This window comes from Phyllostomus hastatus, unplaced genomic scaffold, assembly GCF_019186645.2.
Source record: "Phyllostomus hastatus isolate PE091 unplaced genomic scaffold, TTU_PhHast_1.1 phas_contig_1121, whole genome shotgun sequence".
NCBI classification, from domain to species: domain Eukaryota; kingdom Metazoa; phylum Chordata; class Mammalia; order Chiroptera; family Phyllostomidae; genus Phyllostomus; species Phyllostomus hastatus.
The window spans coordinates 1-23,494 of NW_025333527.1; positions in this window are offsets into that span (position 1 = coordinate 1).

Here is a 23,494-nt window from a genome sequence, read left to right on the forward strand (position 1 = left end):
GTGGTAATGGGAGGGAAGTGGGGAGGGTTGGGTGGGTGGGCTGGAATGGGAGTAAAAGGGAGAAAACTGTACTTGAACAATGATTAAAATAAAATTAAAAAAAGAAGAAGAAAAAGAAACTTTTATCTTATTTTAAAAAAAGTAAAACCAAGGATAAGTCCCTCTGATTAAATAATATTAATAGGTTATTTAAAATAAACTAGCTTTATTCATTGCCTGTAGCTTTTATCATAGCCTGAATCTTTGTCAAAATATACTGAAGTTGGAAAAACATGGCTTTTTAAAGCAAATCTGAGTTGTATAACTATATACTGCTCTCTCGTCATGTAAGCTTACAATAAAATAGAGTGTGCTTTTAGGAAAAGGATGGTCTGTGGAGTCAGAGCTAAATTCAAATGCCAGCTCTGCCTCTTATTAGTTGTGTGATATCAGACCAGTCAGAACTTCAAGGTTTCCATTTTTTATTTATTTATTTTTAATATGTTTTATTGATCATGGTATTACAGTTGTCCCATTTTACCTCTTTATTCTCCTCCACCCTGCACACCCCCTCTCACCCACATCCCCCCTCCCCTTTAGTTTATGCCCATTCTTCAGGTATGTAAGTTCTTCGGCTTCTACATTTCCTACACTAATCTTAACCTTCCTGTCCATCTTCTACCTACCATTCATTCTACTTATTCTCTGTACCTTTTCCCTCTCTCTCCCTACCCACTCCCCCACTGATAACCCTCCATGTGATCTCCATTTCTGTGATTCTGTTTCTGTTCTAGTTGTTAGCTTAGTTTGGTTCTGTTTTTTTTTTTTTTTTTTTAGGTTTGGTTGTTGATAGTTGTGAGTTGGTTATAATTTTCTTGTTCATATTTTTTATCTTCTTTTTCTTAGATAAGTCCCTTTAACTTTTCATATAAGGACTTGTAATTGGTGATGATGAACTCCTTTAACTTGACCTTATCCAGGAATAGTTTATTTTCCCTTCCATTCTAAACAATAGCTTTGCTGGATAGAATAATCTTGGATGTAGGTCCTTGCCTTTCATGACTTGTAATTCTTCTTTCCAGCCCATTCTTGCCTGTAAGGTTTCTTTTGAGAAATCAGCTGACAGTCTTATGGGAACTCCTTTGTAGGTAACTGTCTCCTTTTCTCTTGCTGCTTTTAGGATTCTCTCCTTTTCTTTAATCTTGGCTAATGTAATTATGATGGGCCTTGGTGTGTGCTTCCTTGGGTCCAACTTCTTTGTAATTCTCTGAGCTTTCTGGGCTTCCTGGAGGTCTATTTCCTTTGCCAAATTATGGAAGTTCTCCTTCATTATGTTTTCAAATGAGTTTTCAATTTCTTGCTCTTCCTCTTCTCTTTCTGGCACCCCTATGATTTGGATGTTGGAACATTTAAAGATGTCCTGGAGGTTCCTAAGCCTCTCATTTTTTTGAATTCTTGTTTCTTCATTATGTTCTGTTTGGTTGTTTCTTTCTTCCTTCTGATCCACACCATTGATTTGTGTCCCAGTTTCCACCCTGTCACTGTTGGCTCCCTGTACATTTCCCTTTATTTCACTTAGCATAGCCTTCATTTTTTCATCTAATTTGTGACCATATTCAACCAATTCTGTAAGCATCCTGATTGCTAGTGTTTTGAACTGTGCCTCTGATAGGTTGACTATCTGTCATTTAGTTGTATTTTTTTCTAGAGCTTTGATCTATTCTTTCATTTGGGCCTTTTTTTGTCTTGTCATGCCTGTTATGTATTAATGGGTGGAGTCTTAGGTGTTTACCAGAGTGGGGCACCCACATCACTGCGTTGTGATGCTGTATGTTGAGGAGGGCTTCAAGAGGGAACAATGCTGCTTGCTCTGCTCTCTGCTGGTTTTCAATCACTTCATCTGCTACCCACAATCAAATTGGGCCCTTCTGGTACTAATTCCTGGGTGGGTGGGCTTGTGTACATTCTAGGACCCTATGGGTCTATCCAACAAACTCTCCTATGAGGCCTCATAGGCAGCTTAGGCAGAAGACAGCTTAGGGAGAAGGCAGCTTTGCCACTATTGCCTCACAGGTGTTTTTCATCAGAGGTTTGAGGCTTTATTTCCCCGCACTGAAACCCTGGGTTTCACAGTCTGCCTTGCTCCCTAGTTGTTCCTCCTGGTTTATCTGTACATGAATGTGGGACCACCCAGTCTGCAAACCACTGCCTTGCTGGGTCCTCCAGCCACCACCTTGCCTTAAGCCCTCTCGGCCCAGCTGCCTGTCTCCACCCCTCCTACTGGTCTGGGTGAATGTTTCTTCTTTAACTCCTTGGTTGTCAGACTTCCATACAGTTTGATTTTCTTTAAGTTCTGGTTGTTTTTTGTTTTTAAATTTGTTCTTGTCCTTCTTTTCATTGTGCAAAAAGGCACATTGTGTCTATCTCCACCTCCATCTTGGCCAGAAGTCCATTTTTAAAATAAAGAAAAATTAACTGCATTTCCTCCACAACTACATGTAGGTTTAAATGATATTATTCATTTAAAATATCTAGCCTTTATTATGGGGTATATGATTGTAAATATTTTATTCTTCTTTAAGTTTCATGTTTTTTTTCCATTCTCTTAAGTTTCAGAATTTAGGTTCCTCATAATGTTTCTGCTAACTTTACACATTCACTGGGTAGGTCTGTTTATGTGCTGACAGTATGAATTACCAAATATGACTTACCAAATAGGCCTAGTATCTAGAAACTGAGCATTGTTACTTTGGGTGATATGGCATATAAGTTATAAATCTTTCAAAGTTATTGATTATTCTTTCCTATACTTTCTATCTAAAGAACAGGTCCTCTATAATCCATTTGTGTAATGTAAATAAGCTCCCAGATAATATAAATTGGTTCAGTATGACCCCTTCCCAATAACTTGTAGTGAAGGTGAGAGAAGAGGTGAGGGGCAAAGAGAGAAGTGGACTGTGTATTATTTATCCAGGTCTATGGCTTTCCTGTAACTCACCTGTCTGGCTTTTGATGAAACAGTGCTGTATTCTGTCACTAAATCCCACTTTCTTGCATTAATTAGCTAAGGTTCTTATACTCACATCAAAAATATTACTAAATCCCTGGTCCCCATGGCCTTCATGCCAGAGGAAGCCCATTACACTTCTAAGAATTGTATAATAGATGTTGGAAATATTTCCTATGCACAGGACTCAGTATTATATGGTTCATTAGGTTTTGTTGTGGCTGGTCTTGAGCTTTTATGTGTTAACTAGTAGAATAAGAAGATCTTGTGATGTTGGAGTAAGGGGATTTGTCTTGGTGATTTTAGGATGCTGGTTCCATTGTGGGTATAATTTTGCAAAGCTAAGAATCCAGGAAAGAATCACCCAAAAAGGAATTACAAATCAGATTTTACATGAAAATACCCATGCTGACCCAGAAAGAAAACAAACAAAAGGCAACAGCACCAGGTGGGCATTCTTGAGCACAGAAACCGAAATATAATTCCCTAAATAAATGTGAACACAATTGAGATCAACTATATAAGACATTGCACATACCATAAAAATGTTTGCAATCACGTAAAGTATATGTACATTGTAAATATATATACATATCACATATATTACTAAATTCTTGACAAAAAGTTTTTTAGTCTAGAATCTTGATGGGAATGAAATAAAAAAGTCTTACCCTGAAAATTCCCAAATTCTTGCCATTATAAAAGTAAACATATAAATTTTCACTTCTTGTATACATACTCTTATAGGTGCCTGAAAGAAGCAAATATAGTCAAATGAGGCTCTATAGGATCCCAACAGACAAATCACAAGTATAATATACAAATTTCCATAATATAGGAGGAAACATAATGTTGTGAGTGAGAGTTACTGGGAATAAAATATATGGTAATTAGACTCTGGAGAATTTCAGATGCAGTAATTATAATATAAAAACTATCAACAGTTTATACAGCTTAAATAATTACACAGATAAAATAAAAAATATGAGAAAGAAATCTATAGAAAACAAGACCAGGAAACTATGGAAAAGAATCCTAAGAACTTACAAAATTTGAAATGTAGTCACTGAAATAAAAATAAACCTCAATGGCTCAATCAAACAGCAGACCAGACATTATTCAAGAGATAATTACCAAAATGGAAGTTAGAATTAAAGAAATTATCTGGAATGTAGCAGGAAGAGATAAAGAAAAAAGTTTTGTAATGTGATATTAAAGACTCTAAAAGACAGAGTGTAAAAGTATAAATTGTAAAAAGTAGAGAGAATGGGAAATAAACAAATTTTCAAGAAAAAGCTAACAAATTTATAGTAATTATAAAGGATATCAAATATCAGTGATCAAGAAGTATTTTTAAAAAATCAGGGAAAATGAAACAACAAATCCACACTTTGACACATCAAAACTAAACTGCAGAATACTAAAGACAAGGGGAAGAGGCCAAAGAGAAAAGATAATGTAATAACAAAATAGTAGTTTGTATATAACAAAATTCTCAACAGCAACAAAAAACCATAACACATTGTAATTATGCTTTTCAATAGCTAAAATAACAGTTAATCTATAATTGCATACCTAGGTAAGCCATAATCAAAGAGTGAGCATGAAATAGAGACATTTTCAGACACATAAGAACTGAGAAAATTTACCTCCAAGAGATCCCCACTGTAAGAAAACACTTCAGGAATGCATTTTAAGAAAAAGAAAATTGATCTTACAAACTGGCAGAGATGCAAGGAAGAGTACATCTCTATGTGAAGCCAGCACTAAGTGAATACATTCTTTTTATTTACAGTTTGAAATAAAAAATTATCGAAGTACAAATTGTTCAGGACAGGGGAAACATGGCACAATTTAAAAAGAATTACCAGGACTTCCAGCCTAGATGGAGGCATAGGTGGATACACTGTGACTCCTCACACAACCAAAAGAAGGATAACAACAAATTTAAAAAAAATCAACTAGAACTGCCAGAAAATCAAATTGTATGGAAGTCTGACAACTAAGAAGTTAAAGAAGAAACATTCATCCAGACCTGTAGAAGGGGTGGAGGCAGACAGCCTGGATGGAGAGGACTTACACCAAGGCAATAGCTAGAGGACCAGGCAGGTGGCAGCTGGAGGAGTGGATGGTCCCACATTCACATGCAGATAAACCAGGAGGAACTGGGAGGCTACACAGACTGTTCAACCCAGGGTTCCAGTGTGGGGAAATAGAGCCTCAAAGCCTCTGACTGAAAAAAATCTGTGGGGCTTGGGTCAGCAGTGGGACAAACTCCTAGCCTCACTGGAGAGTTTGTTGGAGAGACCCAAAAGATCCCAGGAGGAACACAAACCCACCCGCCCAGGAATCAGGACTAGGAAGGCCCAATTTACTTGCATATAGCGGCAGACAGGACTGGAATCAGAGAGCTGAGCAGGCCTCATTGTTCTCTCTCAGGCCCTTCCCCCACACTCAGCACCACAGATAGCCCCACCCTGGTGAATACCTAAGGGTCCACTCTTACTACATAACGGGTGTGCTGAGACAAAAAAAAATAATAATAATAAAGGCCCAAATAAAAGAACAGAAAAAAGCTCCAGAAAAAATACAACAAAGTAACAAAGAGATAGCCAAGCTATCAGATGCACAGTTCAAAACCCTGGTGATCAGGATGCTCACAGAACTGGTTGAGTATAGTCACAAAATAGAGAAAAAAGTGAAGGCTATGAACAGTGAAATAAAGGGAACTGACAGTGAGGAGAAGGAAACCAGGACTCAAATCAATAGTTTGGAGAAGGAAGAAAGAAACAACCAAACAGAACATAATGAAGAAACAAGAATTCAAAAAAATGAGAGGCTTAGGAACCTCCAGAACATCTTTAAATGTTTCAATATCCAAATCATAGGGGTGCCAGAAGGAGAAAAGGAAGAGCAAAAAATTGAAAACATATTTGAAAACATAATGAAGGAGAACTTCCATAATTTGGCAAAGGAAATAGACCTCCAGGAAGCCCAGAAAGCTCAGAGAATTACAAAGAAGTTGGACCCAAGGAAGCACACACCAAGGCCCATCATAATTACATTAGCCAAGATTAAAGAAAAGGAGAGAATCCTAAAAGCAGCAAGAGAAAAGGAGACAGTTACCTACAAAGGAGTTCCCATAAGACTGTCAGCTGATTTCTCAAAAGAAACCTTACAGGCAAGAATGGGCTGGAAAGAAGAATTACAAGTCATGAAAGGCAAGGACCTACATCCAAGATTATTCTATCCAGCAAAGCTATCGTTTAGAATGGAAGGGAAAATAAACTATTCCTGGATAAGGTCAAGTTAAAGGAGTTCATCATCACCAATTACAAGTCCTTATATGAAAAGTTAAAGGGACTTATCTAAGAAAAAGAAGATAAAAAATATGAACAAGAAAATTATAACCAACTCACAACTATCAACAACCAAACCTAAAAAAAAAAAACAAAAAAAAAAAAACAAAACCAGAACCAAACTAAGCAAACAACTAGAACAGAAACAGAATTACAGAAATGGAGATCACATGGAGGGTTATCTGTGGGAAGGCCATGGACAGAGAGTATGGGGAAAATGGTCCAGGGAATAAGTAGCATAAACAGTGGGCATAAAATAGACAGGGGGAGGTTAAGAATAGTGTAAGAAATGGAGAAGCCAAAGAACTTATATGTATGACCCATGGACATGAACTAATGGTAGGGCAAATGCAGGTGGGACAGGGTGTTCAGGTGGAGGGGAATAAAGAGAGGAAAATGGGACAACTGTAACAGCATAATCAATAAAATATATTTTTTAAAATTACCAAATTCTTAAATAAAAAGACTACAGGTCAGAACAGAGAAAATGTATTTTTCTATTCTAGTTAAAGGTTCTAAGTGGAGAAACTAGAGATTTATATCAGAACTTATTAGAGATCTTCTTTGTAGTTTTGTTTTACACCCGAAAAGAATCTTCAGGCACTGTCAATCCTTCCTTGTCTTTTTAAAAACATTTTTCTGGCCACTGTTTGTGTCAACATTAATTGATAACATCTGGTAAGTATTCAGAGTGATTAGCCATTAATAAGAAATATTTAAATAAGAATTCTGGGAAGTTCTAATGCATATTAACTCTCCTTCCCAATTAAAGAACTAGATACTTCTGAGCAAGCCTTTCAATGTGCTTCTACAAATCACTGTTTACACTACTAAACAGAAAAGGACAGAGTCAATGCCTTTATACTTTGTATTTCTTGAATCTGTTTCATTCAACATAATTCCTCAAAGATTATGTATCATGCTTTCCTCCTTAAAGCCTCTCACTTCTTTACCATATAATTCAGCTACAGTAGGCCAAGACATATTCATTGCACAGCTAAAACAATTACTTCTTACATTTTCTGAATGAATTTTTTTCTGGTCTGAAGATAATTTATCTTAAAGAAAAAGTTTTCTTATCTCTTTTCCTATTCATTAATACACTTTTTTCTGGCATCTCTAAGCTTAAAAGTCTCCTTATCTTCTTAATAAAATATAAATGAAATGGTCCTTTCAGTATTTTTACTACCTTTGGATATAGGGTGTTAGTTTTTTGATACAATTATTAAAATTTAAGTACCTACAATTTATATATATATTCTTTAAAAATTGACCTCAAGGGAAATTCCATCTGTACTTTTCATGCCTTACTTTGATCCTTTATACAGTTTAAATTCTATCAAGAAAATTCTCACTAGAGTGTGCAGAATGGGCAATTAGCCAGGATAAGCCATGCGTACCCAATCTAATCACATGATTCCTTAAAAGCAGAGAATTTTCTCCATATGGAGTCTGAGAGATGCCACATAAAGAGAAGTTAGAGAGATTTAAAATATAAGAAGTATATTTCTGCTGTGACTGAAAGGAGCCATGTGAAAAGAATGAGGTATAACACAGGCAGCTTCAAGGAGCAAAGACTAAACCCCTTCTGACAGGCAGCAAGGAAGTAGAGACCTTAATCCTTAATCCTTCAGGAAATGAACTTTACCAACAACCTGAATGAACTTAGAAGTGCAATTTTCCCCAGAGCCTTCAGACAAGACCCATCCAAGACAAGACAGTAATTTTGGCCTTGTGATGCCTTGAGCAGAGAATCCAGCTTAGCTACATCGAGCCCAGATTCCTGACCCACAATACTGTGAAGGTAAAAAAAAAAATGCATGATTTTAAGTCATTAATTATGTATTAATTTGGTATAGCAGCAATAGAAAACTCATACACTCACAACTCTCTTCCCTTGGAGAGCCCTAATTGCTGGAAGCGAGCCTATCTTTCCTCTTATCTTTGATAGGGGACTCAAAAGTTGGAAAATTTTACTTTAAGGTAAACAGTTAATAAGCCTAGTAGGTAATGTAAACGTTAAAGCTGTTGTTTCAGGAACTGCAGGTACAGCCCATCCTGGCTCCTGGGAGAAACAGCTGATTTCCTAGGTCACAGTTAAAGACCACCACCTGGGCACAGCTGGGGACATCTGAGCTGTTGTATTCCATGGAGAGATAGACAACCTCCCAACTGGGGTGGGGGTGGGGGGAGGTGGGAGGTGGGAGGTTGAGTGGTTTGGGGAGAGAGGGTAAGGAGGGAGATATAGCTAACCACCCAGGTCAAGAATGCTGCAGTTTTTTAAACCAAATCTCCCCTGAATTTCAAAACCCCTCATCGCAATTTGCTCTCTGTTATTAAAAGACTGACTTGAAAGGAAATGTAAGACGATACATCAGGGTACAGTCTCACCACCTTCTCAGATCCCAGCCATCTGAATAAAGCACCCATAATGATTCAATCCCTGTCTCTGCTTATTGTGTCTGGTAGGTGACAGGCAGCACCAATGCTGGCTTTTCCGGTTTCACATTTATGATGTTGGTTTTCACAGTATCTAGATTGTAGATAATTATAAGCCCAGCCTTCCCTTGGTGGCTACACTAACTTCCAAAATTCTTTTCCTCAAGGCTTTTCATCTCTTCTATTCCACCAATTCTTTTGAGGAGAAGGTCAAAATTAGAATAGCAGTTTCTGTTCTTGTCTTTTGGGAGATGAAATCATCAGTAAGGCAAGTCAAGAACTTGTCAGATACTCTGATTTTAGCCAACTGAGACTTCCAGCAAATGTCCAGAAAGTCCCTATTTTGCTGCTGTGCCAGTTCTATAATTTGTGTCAGGAACACATCATCCATTTCTTCCATCTGTTAGTCTCTCACTTTCAAATGTAATAATTACAAAGAAACAGCATTTATATGTTTAGCTCAGATATGATAATGGTGTTACTTCAACACTTCTTTTACCATCTCAGAAATGCTCCCTATTTTGAAGTCATTCAACACTAAGTCACAGAGACTTGGATTTTGTTATCTTGTTACTCCCACAAGCCTGGCTGTAGGACTTCAAGTGATATTATTGCTCTCATGCAAAGGGCTCAATACTCAATCAGACTTACCAAGAACAAGTCTTACCCAACACCAAGCTGGAGCCACAGTCAATGCTAAATCATAATCTAGGACACACTAACCCTATCAGAATCACGTTTCCAAAGCTGCTTCCACTCTGGAGTATATCTGGAGTGACAAGCACTAGCAATGACTGTTAGAAACTTTACAGGGAAGCTTCTTAGTTTGTAGTTTTTCAGATTTTATTCCTTACTAGTCATGTAGTTACAAAGATTATGTGACTGCTTCTATTATCCAGTAGAGCTGTGTCTCAAAAATCATACATTGTAAATTTATTTATAATAATCAGTTCTAACAAGCCAGAAATTATCTGCTAAAAAGATACCTGGTGAATGTACAACAGCTCCTGGAAGACCTTTGTTTATCTTCCAGCTGGTAAATTCCACCAAAATAGTCACAAGGAGATCTGGTCCAGTCAAAATGGCTTGCCTTGATGGACATGAAGAAATTGAATTACAGTCTCACTTTTCTTCCAGGTCCCAGTTAGTGTCAAAACCACTACTTTCCTTTGAGGCTCAGAATTTGTCTTTCCTTTCTCAGGGGCCAAAGTTGGTCCACTCCCTCTCCCACTTCATTACAATTTGATCTCTGGTGCCTCCCACTTCCTCAGTTCCCCCGCTAATGCTTGTCCAGTCTAGAGCTATACTCCAGGTACTGAAAGTCAAGGCTTCTGTTACATTGTTTCATTTTTTTGTTGATGTTGTTTTCTGCGTGAGGCTCCTACACCATGAAGATGAATGGATTAAGAAAAGCATACTGGCATTATGACAGTATATGCGGATCTCTGTTATCTGTTTCAGCCCCAATGCATTCAGGGACCCGGCATATATTAGGATATCTTCCTGATGTTGGTTCCTGCTGGCCCTTCTCTCATGATTTGTATGTGTGTTTTGACTGGTTTCAATTGCTTGTTTCCTTTGTGAGTTTCCTTCTTTAGGACATCACTGAGATTAAACCTTACCACCTTATGTGATCATCTCACATTTAGTTTATCTATTACCCATATGCTGAAACTTGGTATATGATAGACTTCTGAGATCATACATTTTATTCTTTAGCCTCTCCTAAATAGTTTATGTTGACTAATAGCTAGTATTTAAGTCATGTAATTTTTTTAGGCAAAAGGCAAACATTCTTTCTGTTTCTTGTGCAGTGAGCTAATTTCTTAGTCAAGGATCCAGGATTTTGATGTTATAACTGAGACCCCAAGTGCCTTTTTCAGTACCACTTGTAGTATTTGAATTCCCTTGAGAATATTCCCTTTCAGTTTTCTGTACAAAACCACTTTTTCCAGTTCTCTAAAATTTTGGGAAGCCATCTTCTGGAACTTCATTTACCTCCTTATAAATTAGCAGCAACACCTAGCATCCAGCAGATTAGACTGCAGAAAGGCAGGCTGTTATAACCCATAGTCAATTAGCACATCTCTCAGTGGATCACATTAGATCTACAACCCTCAGTAGGGAGTCCACAACCAACCATCACTTCTTTCCAGTAACACTGTTGGATTTTTGGAATCAATGGAACTCAGGGAATTTTATTACACTGTTACATTGTTGTTTTTTCCCCCAGAAATCTGTATTTCCTGTAACAGAGCATGGTTACTGATTTTAGAACTACAGTAGTACCGTTTACTCCTCTACTCTACTGTCTACATCACTTTTCCAAACCATGTGTGTGGCTTTCTTTTGATTTCCAAATAATTTTTCATCCTCATTTCACAGAGCATATATCTGTCCTCATGTTAACCTTGATGTAACAAGTCTCATGTGTATTGGGTAAGAAGTTACAGAGCTATTTTCTTCATTCCTGAGTCATAAATCTCCGTTCTCTGAATACTTGATATAGATTTTTATAAATTTAGTTCTCTTAGGCTCTTGTACTATTTATTCTTTCTCTAGTGGTTACTCCATTATATGAGATTAGTCATGTTTGGCAAAATGAATACTTACCCTGGTATCATCAAAACTACACACACTTGATATTTTCTACAAATGTGACCATGGGCAGGTCTAGACTATCTGAGCATCTATTTCTCCTCTAAAAATGGGAATAATTATTTCTATACCTCAGAGTAGTTGTAAGCTAAAATAAGACAATAGATATGATTTTAAACTATAACACATTATAAAATGTTTGGTAGTTATAATTTAGTAACCTTGCATTCATTCATTCATTCATTCATTTAAAAATTCATTAAACTTATATAAATTCCTTTTCACTTCAATCCAAGCAGGTATTTAGGACCTTGATACATCCTTGGCTTAGATGTTTTGTGCACTAAACCCAAAATTATTGTAATACAGAACTTTTTCTCCATTTAATTAACAGCCCATTTTATTAAGAATATTATGCTTTTAAAGAGCATGAAGACAAAAGAAGATAGCACAAAGGAGGAATTCCATCCTTGTGTACTTTAGGACAGTAGATGGAAGTGTTGGTATAACTCTGAAGAAATGCTTGTACTGTGCTTCTAAAGAATCAGAACCTAAAGAATACCCAAGGCATGCTCACCAAGAAGTACTGTGATGGTTCATTTATGTGTCAACTTGATTAGACTAAGAGAGACACAGATACCTGGTAAAACATTATTTCCACATGTGTCTGTTAGGGTGTGCCAGAAAAGATTAGCACTTGATTCAGTAACAAACTGAGTAAAACAGATCCATACTCACCAACACATATGGTATGTGACATTATCCAATTCATTGAAGGCTCAAATGAGAATGAAGGCAATGAAAAGGTGAATTAACTTTCTTCTTGAGCTGAGACATCTGTTACATCCTGTTCTTGGACATGGGAGCTCCTGGCTCTCAGAGCTTCAGACTAGGTCTAAATTATACCACTCACTTTCCTGGTTCTCCAGTTTGTAAGATGGTGGAACTTTGCAGCCTCCATAACCATTTAAGCCATGTCCTATAGTAAATCTCCTCTTACATATACCACTCTATACATCTTATTTGTTCTACTTCTCTGGAGAACCCTGACTAATAACAAGTACCAACCTTTAAGAGTACTTTTTAAGCATCAAAAGAGCCCCTGTAGGGTGAGTCAGTGAGCATTGCATCTTAATCAGCCCTTACAGTTAGAAAATATATCTTGATGCTGCATTGGACTATGGAAATACTTCACACTTGGATGAAGGGGAAGTCCTAGTATTGACTGAATTTATCCATAACCCAGAAAGATAAATCTAGGTTAGACTCAGATTTTGTTATTTAAAAAAGAAATGTCCATTTTCTCATATCTGGATTTTTGAGTGATTAATTACATATAGTAAAAACATAGCATATGTCCTATAATACCAGATTTGTTTCTTTGGCTGCCTAGGCCTTCATGAGGCTGTGGTTATCAAATGAAATTACATTGTCTGACTGCTTTTAAGAATCACTCTTCCTGCATTCTACAATGGATTTCAGAATAAACTGCCTGTTTGATGGACTTTTTTGCTCCTGGCTATTTCTTAAACCAATATACTCCACAACCATATGATAGAATATTGTAGTGCCGTGAGAAAACAATCCCTTTGAAAACTAGAGATGAAAAATGCTGAAGATCGATTTCTAAATAAAAACAAGTGGAATTCAGAGCTGGGAAAACAGAATGATGCCAAATTTTTGTTAGTAGAAGTGGTGGTGGTGGTGGTGGTGGTGGTGGTGGTATGTATATACATGCTGGCATAGGTAAGTATACATAGATGATATACAAAACAGAAATCTACTAAAATTATACAAATGATTTTCTCTGAATAGAAGAGTTATGTTTAAAATTTTCTTTAAATTTTCCATATTTAAATTTTTAACTATAACCACTTACCATTTTTACAAGCAAGTAAAACAATAAATGTTATTTTTTGCAATTCTCTTCTGACACTTTCTTACATTAGCTCCCACCAGTTGTCAGGGGACAACTCATTGCCAAATACCAGGAAATTAACAGCAATTATCCACAGCTGGCTAGCTGCTAGCAGTAGTCCCTGGACTGTAATTCACACGGTAGGAGACAGAAAACCTTGAAGGAGTAACATCGATGATTAATCAAACTTGAAAAATTAACTCCCTAGGATAACATATATCAACATGGCTTGCTCCCTGGGCCCTGGACATCATTCCCAAAAGCTCCATTCTAATGATTTCAACAGTGTCAGCCCTTTAGAAGGGATTGCTGGTAGTCCACTCTACAGAGCAGGTATTTTATATGCTTGAGACAATGTCTAAAATTCAAGTTAACCATATAGGAGCTAACAATATTTATATATAAAATCTTTTCAGTTTAATCAACACTGGGTTAAGGCATCAAAATGCAAATGAATATAGCCCCAATCTGAACCATCTTTTTCTTTTTAAATAAAAAGCCTAAAGAAATAAAATTCTTCCCAAATATCTTATCATGCCAGGCCTTAGTCGAAGAGGGTTGTTGATACCCCTATAAAATTGGGGCTCTTTCAAAGCCACAGGTCTTCAGAGAAAGTGGTGTAGCCCCTTTTGGACCTCAAAATATGAATTTGCTTCTCAATGAACCATTTTAAAATTACCAAAAAAATAACAGAAGTAAAATGTGGCAAATGGATATCCAAGAAACACTCTATTAAACAACAAACACTTCTAGATAAAACATATTTTTAATACACTGTTAAATTTATAGAAACAGAGAAAACTCCAAGTTGCCACATTTTTTGCAAAAAATAAATTTTAAAAAATCACCCATAAGCTGAAATCTGAATAGTGGCACAATTACATAGTGCCCATGTAATTGTCCAGACACAATGCTAAACTTTGAGCATATAGTGAGATGAGGGAGATAAAATTGAGATACCTGTATTAATTTTAGGACCTAGTTCCCAAAAAGTAAATGCAATTTTCCTTTCCCTCAAGGAGTGTAGTTTCAATTCTGGTGCTTAGGATTTGCACCTGTTAAAAGCAATCAGCTATGAGTTCATTACCAAAGATGAACAAAACCAGGGGGAAAAAAATCACCAGAGTAACAACAACAAATTTGGAACTACAAAGACAACATTTTGTTTGTTTTCAAATGCAGATTTATTTCAATTATTGAGTAATGAACCACCCCAAATTGTTTGGCTTAAAATAAACCATTTTAATATTTTTCACAACTTGTGTGCATCAGGAATATGAGAGTCTTAGCTGGCTGGCTCATCTCTGATCTACTTGGGATTAGTTTGAATTGCTGGGGCTGGAGGAACTACCTCCGAAATGTCGTCTTTAATTACATGTTTGGTGTCTCAATGTTCCTTGGCTCCTCTTTCTCTCTACATGGTGTCTCATCCTCCAAGACCTGCTCACTCAGTTCGGGCTTTCCAGGCATGGTAGTGTCAAGTGAATCACACTTCTGGTATATCTGTTAGCTTCCAAGTAGGGTTGCCATATTCCCTAAATGCAAATACAGGGCACCCACTTAAATTTGAATTTGAGTAGTAAATAATGTTTCCGTGGTATAAAATATTCAAAACATTGGCTGGGGCACACTTTATGTGAGAAAATGATTGACAACTTTATTTCCAAGAAGTAGTAAGTGAAACTCTTCAAGCCATTCAAGGACCTTGCTCAGAACTGAAAGTGTATTTCCACCATAAAATATTGGTCAAACCAGTCATAGTATCCATCCAAGATTAAGAGGTGGAGAGACAGACTCATATCTTAATAGGGTAGTGGCAAAGTCACATTGCATAAGGCCATGTGGGATGATATATATTGTGGTGGATTTCTTTGGAAAACACAGTCTGCCAAAAGAATTTAAAAAATGTGAGAAGAGATTAAGAAAATAAAATGTGGTAATGATGGCCTTGTAAAATGCGTTTGAAAATGTTCCCTCCTTTTCAATTTTTTGGAATAGTTTGAAAGGCATTGGTATTAATTCTTCTTTAAACATTTGGTTCACCAGTGAAGCCATCACATCCTGGAATTTTATTTGTTGGGAGTTTTTTGATTACTGGTTCAGTGTTTTACACATTAGCATATTCAGATTTTCAATTTCTTCATGATTCAGCCTTGGTAGCTTGTATATTTCTAAGAATTTACCTATTTCTTCTAAGTTGTCCACTTTGTTGGCTTTAATTGTTTATAGCAGTCTATGATCTTTGTATTTCTGTGGTATCCATTGTAATGTTTCATTTTTCATTTCTGATTTTATCTACTTGAGTCTTCTCTTCTTTTCAATTTTCTCATTTCTTTTTTTAATATATTCAGTTTTCTCATTTTTAAAAGTCAAACTTTCATTGATTTTTTTCTACTCTTCTTTTCATTTATTTCTGCTCTAATCCTTGTTCCTTTGCTGACCTTAGGCTTAGTTTGTTCTTTTTTCTAATTTTTGAGGTATAGATTAAGTTGTTTACTTGAGAATTTTCTTTTTCTTCTTAATTTATCACAATAAAATTCCCTTTTAGAATCATTTCTGTTGCATCCCATAAGTTTTGGTATTTGTGTTTTCATTTTGTTAGTTTCAAGGTATCTTTTGATTTCTCTTTTTTATTTCTTATTTGACCAATTAAATGTTTAGGGGAATGTTGTTTAATTTCCACAAAATTTAAGTTTGGATCAAAATATCATTTTTAATACTATATTACACTATCACTGAAAAACATAAGGGAGGAAATACATATAAATAAGCTTTTAGCAAGGACTAGAAATGAAACAGTGCAGTACAAAATGTGGTAAAATAGAAAACAAAAGAAAAATTGTGAAAACAAGTACAAAATTATCAACACTCACAATTAAATTAAATGTACTAAACTTTCCAGAGATTCTCTGATTGTGGGAGAGAAATCTACCTATATTATCTGTATAAGATACATCTCTAAAATATAATAAAATACAAAATTTGACATAAAAGTCTAATAAGAGATATACCAGCAAAAGACTAATGAAAAGAAAGCTGAGGCAATTCTTTTACTATCAGACCAAGTTGACTTTAAATCAATGAACTTGGCTTGTGTACAGCCTGAGCTTTAGGAACAAGTGAAACTCCAAACAAGGTTGCCTCGTCACATGACAGTCCAAAGGCAGGAAATCAGACAGTCCTGGGAAGGTAGCAGCAATGGACTACAAAGTAATCAAGAGTTCCTGGACCCTTGTTTGTCTGTCAGCACCTGGACAGTTTTTTTTTAAATTTTTGTTTGTTTGTTTGTTTGTTTATATGCATAAAACTTTCCATGTCTCAGCTGAAGGAATGGGGAAGAAGAAGGAAAGAAGGCAATTGTCCTTCTTCCAATGTATACTGATAAATTATTTTGCTTTTGCTCCCATCCCATTAGTTAGAGTTTATGTAAATGAATACAGCTGGTTACAACGTAGGCCAGGAAAAGAAGCCTGTAGTTAGGAGGCTATATGCCATCTAATTCAAGTAAACAGGAAGACATAACAATTATAAAGCTGAAAGCCTTTAACAAAATAGTTACAGCACATATAAAGCAAACAATAAATAGGGTGAATGTGATGAAATGGCTGTTATAATGAAGTATTCAATATACTTTTCTCAATAATTGACAGATCATGCCAAAAAAGAGTTAAAGAGGATGTGGTAAGTTTGAGAAGCAAAACTAGCAATCTTTATTTAATGGATAAAAATAGAGCTCTACACCCACCCACATACCAGAGGTACAAATTCTTCTCCAGCATGCATGGTTTATTTACACAATCCACCATACACAAAATTATGAAGCCACTCAAAAACTTCTAAAAACCACTACTTAAGTATATATTTTGTGATTATAATGCTATTAAATTAGACATTAATATCAAAAGTATTTCTGTAGAATATTAAAAATATGCTTTTCAAAACTACATGAGTCAAAGAAATATAACAAATTTTTAGGAGGTTAGTTTATTTGGGGCCTAAACATATCTATTCAGAAGATATTTTTAATGCTATTTTTAATGCTGGAACAACCTCACATTTTATTGAATATAGAAGATCCTGAAGAAACAGAATTTCCCAAGAGGAAATTGAAATTAAGATATCCTTAGTATATAATGATTTGGGAAGACTAGGCAATTGGATGACCTACTTTATAAATTCTGAACTTTGTAAGGAGGAGGTAGTAATAGCTTGTAATATTCACAAATTTGTATTCCCATTTCCTGTAAGCAAATTATAAATACCATAATTTTCCATTAGACATGCAGTGCCTCAGTCAAGGAATATATGTATGTGTCACATTGATAATGAGACTTGCCATGTCACTTGCTATGAAGGGATGAGCAGAAGCAATATTCACCATGTCTCCACAACAACTTTAACAGTTGCTGCTTTTTGGGGTCATCTTTGTTAGTCTTTTTCCTCTGCTATGAGAACAGCAGATTCCAAGTAAGCAACTTGGGATCCTTCAGCTTGGATCCTGGAATAAAAACATGTTGAACAGACACACAAGTGATCTCAAGCAGCTAACATATTTAAAAAAAATTTTTTAAACCACTAAGATTGTTTAGTGATAGTTTGTTATAGCAGCAGACCAAAATAGACTTTGCTCATCATGCATAAACAGGAGGCCTGTGCATATTTCTTCTAGGTATGATAATCTCATGATGCCAAAATCCACATTCTAATGCCAGAATTCCCCTTACTGTGTTTAAATTGTCATGAATACTGGACCCCTGGTATGAATGAACTAGGAACCTAATGAGACTAAACTTTGGAAGTAGAATTTTTCCCTACTTTACTCTCCTTCACTCAAATAACCAAGTCTTTTCTAATGGCTCTTGGCAATATAATTTTGCCTGGAATAACTGTTGTTGAATGAAGAATGGTTAGTTGTCTAAATGCAATAGACCTGGGAGCATAACCATACTTGTGTGTTCTATAAAGTATTTAAAAAGTAAATGACTTAGACTCTTGGCATTCAATTAATTAACTTCTGATACTTCTGTTGAAGAAACCCTGAATCACCCCAAACACAGGAAATTCTCCAGCTGAGATGCAAAAGAGAAAGAGAGAAGGATAAATTTTAGGTTTTGATTTATTTGAAATTTAACAACCAGGGACAAGAACATTTGATATTAAACTTAAATTTCTTTATTTTATGTTTGGAAATTTAACCTGCCAAAGAATTTAATTTCCTTGAATATTAATTTATCCCCAGGGGTTAATAATGTGAGAGTGTTCATGTTCAAATTTGGGACATCTCTATGTTGACATTTCATTATTTTCACATCTTAATACTGTCTTTTGGGGTTGACATGAACTCCTCCTGGTAAGCTATATTGAAATAATATGGTTAGAAGCAATATGAAAAGGGAAACAGATGTGTGACCTAAATGTTAATTTAATATTGAATTTTTGCATAATTCCAGAGCTTTGTGGCAACAAAATTGTACAACCCATCAGCAGTCCTAGAAAAATACCCAAAGGAACACTCATGTGTATAGAACAAATGGTTTCAAGAATGTAGAAGCAGGACTGTTTTAGCAAGCTGATGTCATCTTTCCTCAGGGGAACAGCCACAACACTGGTAGTCTATGTGCTTATTAGCTAAACCCAGTGTATTAAAAGAACAAGAAGAGCTAGAATGGTATGGAGGTTGAACTGTTCTGCACACACATGGTGTTTATTTACTTGTGGAAGGAGTTCTACTATCATTCTATCTCTTTAATATTCTCACCCTCACAGAGGATCTGTGAACTGGTGAAAACACACTGGGCACATTAAACCCAGCCACTTACTGGTGAACGCTATTAGTAAACCCATTTACCCTAAATATATAATCTACATTTACCTACATCAAGTTCATCAGTAATGAAGCTTATATTTTTTTTATTCCCTGTTTGCCTCATTTGTCTTATTTTTTAGTCACTTCAGAATTTGGGTAAGGAAGGAGTGTGATTTTTATTGTCACCCTTACTAGTCTCAACAATGAGTACTAAATGATTAGTAGTGATAATACAAGATTGCAGAACAAAGACAAATTACTGTAAATCTAACAAATATTTGGAGGATAGGTAGGACTTAATCTCAGATTTGAAAGATAAATGAGATTTAGAGTTTTAAAGTAGAGTTATAAACGTTTTTGGTCTGTCTAGTCCTCTAAGTATAATCAGCAGAAATTTTCTGAACCTGTATTTTCTTAATGAAGTAAAGACAAAAGAGTTATGCAAAAGTCAGTGAACTAATACTGGGAGGTGTGACAGTTTTGAAATGTAGGTCATGAAAAGAATGGTTCCTTGCTTCCTTGTGCTACTGTAGGAGGGTGCAGCCAGGGGGCCCCTGAAAGAAGGATTTATAATGGGGTTCAGAACTCAAGGTGTCCAGGAAATATAGAAAGATATATAGGATGTCCTCACCCTCCACCACAGGTATGAGTTAGGGAAAGGGACACATGGAGCAGGGCCACTGAGAGCTGTTTTGCATAGCAACTAACCTTTGTAGCTAACCTCTGGCATGGTCATTTAACATATCTATAACCTTTAACTGGTCACATAGATATGTTAAATAGCTGTGGCCATGCTCTGAGCCAGGGGGATGGAAGGAACTTCCCCCCAAGATGTAACTGGGAGGCAACTCCCCCTAGTTACAGCACCTGCGTGAGAACTTGGAGATGATTGGCTCCAAGACATGGGGCCACCTGTGTGCAGACTCATGATGGAGCCTAGTAAAGCTGGAAGGATATTTAAACCCAGACTCGGCAGCCATTAAAGAGAAGCATGCAGCTGCAGTCATGCAAGGAGGACCATGCACTTTTGGCACAGGGGGACTACCCCCCACCCTGCCCCACAACCATGAGAAGAATCACCATGCGGCTTCGGCTGGAGATCCCAGCAACACAGTCGATGGTGCTGAGAACCGAGGAAGGCCTACTAGCTGAGCACGGATTACTGGGAAGAACCAGGAGCTGCCTGAGCCATGGACTTCTATTTCTTTTCCTGAGATAGGGTATCCCAGACTCGGCAAAGGGGAGAAGGAAGGACTGTGTGTGTTTGTAGATGTTTTAAAGGACTTTGGGATTTTGATGAAGACATTAAGTCATTACTCTTAAGTCTGTATAACTTGAATAAAGTTTCCTTTTCACCAATCTCTAACATGGAGAGCTATAATTCTCTGGCAAAGGGAAAGGTGAACCTAGTACAAGGTGACCCCAGGAGAAATGGTGGTCAATTCGGTAGCATTGTGGGACCCTCTTCCCTGTGGGCCAATCGTGGAGGATCATGGGAGACCACATGCTCAGTAGCTTTAAAGTAATACAACTACTTGTACATGCGCAGTAAACCTACCAAAACTAGTCAGGAAGGATCTGCCCTATAAAAATAAAGTCCCTCCAGCCCATGAGGTCAATCTCTGCTTGGAGTTGGCCTGCTCCCATGTTCTCTGCTATAAACTCTGGGTGTTTGGTTCAATTTTTTTATCCTGATCACTAAGAACCTGGTTACCTGTGCCCACCTGTGACAATATGAAATCATTCTATTTCTTAATGGCTTAACAAGGATGTGTTGAGTATGTGCCAGACCCATGCAGAAGTGGATTTACTCCAGTGGACAATGTGACAGTGAAGAACATTCAATGATATCCAACAGGCCATTATTTGCCAACAACATTTCAAGACACTTAATCTAATTCATTATAAATCTTCTTCCTCTAGGTATTTTTTCTTACAAGTCAACAAAGGATATTCAACTTTGTCAGTTACTATGAATGTCAGGTTCTACATTTACTGCCATAATACTCATCATCTAAGTAGATAGCTCATGAATCTTGATAAATGTAAAGTTTTCTTCTTTGAAAACTGTTACCAGATAATCACCTCACTCCATTTGCCTAGGGTGAATATATAAATATGCCAAGAATGTAAAACTCATAAGTTCAAGCCTATGAAATTCCAAACTTGATATTTTTATTCTTATAACTATTAATCTGAAGTATGTGAAAAAAGAAATCAATCATTTTTTCCTTCAATGCTTGATTTTTATTTAAATAAGAAGCTCTAATTTTCTAATTCAATTAATGACATTAAACTCAATATGTGTATTATGTGAATGAGTTCATTCCTTTACTAAATATTTATTACATAATTTCTTTATAATAAGCAGAAATAAGTTCAAGAAGTAAGATAAATTTTGTTGTATAAACAGGCAATGGTTAGGGTGATTTTTATCCTGTAAATAATTTGTATTAAGCTTAAATGTATAAGACCTATCTGGAAAAAGGCCAGCCATTGTTAATATAAAGAGAACAATTTGGGCAATACCTGGCAGCCAAGGAGAGTGGACTGGAATGTGCATGCATGAACAGTGAAGACTTCACTGTACTGGTTAATGGGGTTATAGACACTATTGAGTGAGCATGTGTACTGGTGGCTGCTGCATTCAAAATGACTGAGTGAGTATAGTAACAAATTGGCATCAAATTTTGCATTAAGCTTGAACATTCCTCTGTGGGAACTACTCAGATAATTCAGAGGATTTCAGGGATGATGCAGTAAGTGCTACACAAATAAAAGGATGGCATAAACACTTCAAAGATGGTTGAGAATCTGTTGAAAGTGATCTGTGTTCTGGAAAGCTTGCAACAAGCAGGACACCCCAGAATGTGGAATGTTTATGGGCCACAATCAACAAAGATCAGCAACTGACAGTGTGAAAAATAGAAGCTGATCTGGGAATTCCAAAAACTACTGTGTCTGAGGTTTTGATGCAGGATCTTGGCATGAAATGTGTCATGGCAAAATTCATTCCATGCCTCCTGCTACCAGAGCAGAAGGAACATTGTCTTGCAGTTGCTAATGACTTGGTTCAAACCCCTACCAATGAACCAGATTTCCTCAAGAAGGTCATAACCAGAGGTGAATTGTGGGTCTATGGCCATGATCTGGAAACAAAGGCCCAGCCATCCCAATGGAAGTCATCTGGTTCTCCATGCTCAAAGAGGTGTGGCAAAGTCACAGCAAGATCAAGACTGTGTTAACTGTGTTTTTTATTGGAAAGGTGTTGTCCATCATGAGTATGCCTGTCCAGGCCAAATAAGTACTAAGTAGTACTACCTCCATGTTCTTCATCAGTTGAGAGATGCAACATGATGAAAATGGCCGCAGCTCTGGGCAACTGGTGATTGGCAGCTTCATCACAATAACAATATGCATCACATCTCCTGCAGAATATTTTGGCAAAACATCAAATCACCCATGTGAGTCAGCCTCACTAAAGCTGAGATTTGGCATCCTACAACTTCTGGCTTTTCCCAAAACTAAAGTCACCTTTGAAAGTGAAGAGATTCCAGACCATCGATGAAATTTAGAAAAATATGACAGGGCAGATGATAGCCATGGGAGAACTGTGTGAGGTCCCAAGGTGCCTATTTTGAAGGGGACTGAGACATCATTGTCCAAGGTACAATGTTTCTTATATCTTGTATCTTCTTCGATAAATGTCTCTATTTTACATATTAGATGGCTAGATACTTTCTGGACAGGACTCATATACTTCATGCCATGCCTAGTGAGGATTTTAGACATACAGGGATATGGAGAAAGATTAGCACCCAGGATTCACCTATATACACAGTAGAACTTCTAAGGGCTGCACTCTAGATGTAAGGATAAAGTAGGCAGGGAGATCCTTGAAGGGAATTACAGTTCAGCATTGAATGGTCTTAATCTCCGAATTTGGGTTAAGGTGATTCCAGTATGCTTGTGCCTCAAGGAGGCTTGAAGGGGTACACTTTAATTCTCTCTGGAGGAATATAACATAGTTTTAGCATCCACATTATTTCTATTGATAATGTTTCAAATACAATGCCTGACACTAAGAACCTAAACAAGAGAACCAATGTGGAAAAAAAATAAAACAGTAAAAACACTTGTAACATCAGGTCCCATGATGTTAAAGGCATGGTGTTAGGAAAAGACATTCTGTTGAATCTATGAGGAGGCCCACTTGGAAAATCACAAAAAAGGTCCCTGGAGTTCTGGAAGAAGGTCTTATATGGTAGAAAATTATATGCCTTTTGAAAGACAGTTTGTGAAACGTGTGTGTCTGAGCATGAGGCATCAAATAACTGTTCATTCAGTACTGTCATCATGAGACATAAAAGATCTACTAAGTCATAAGA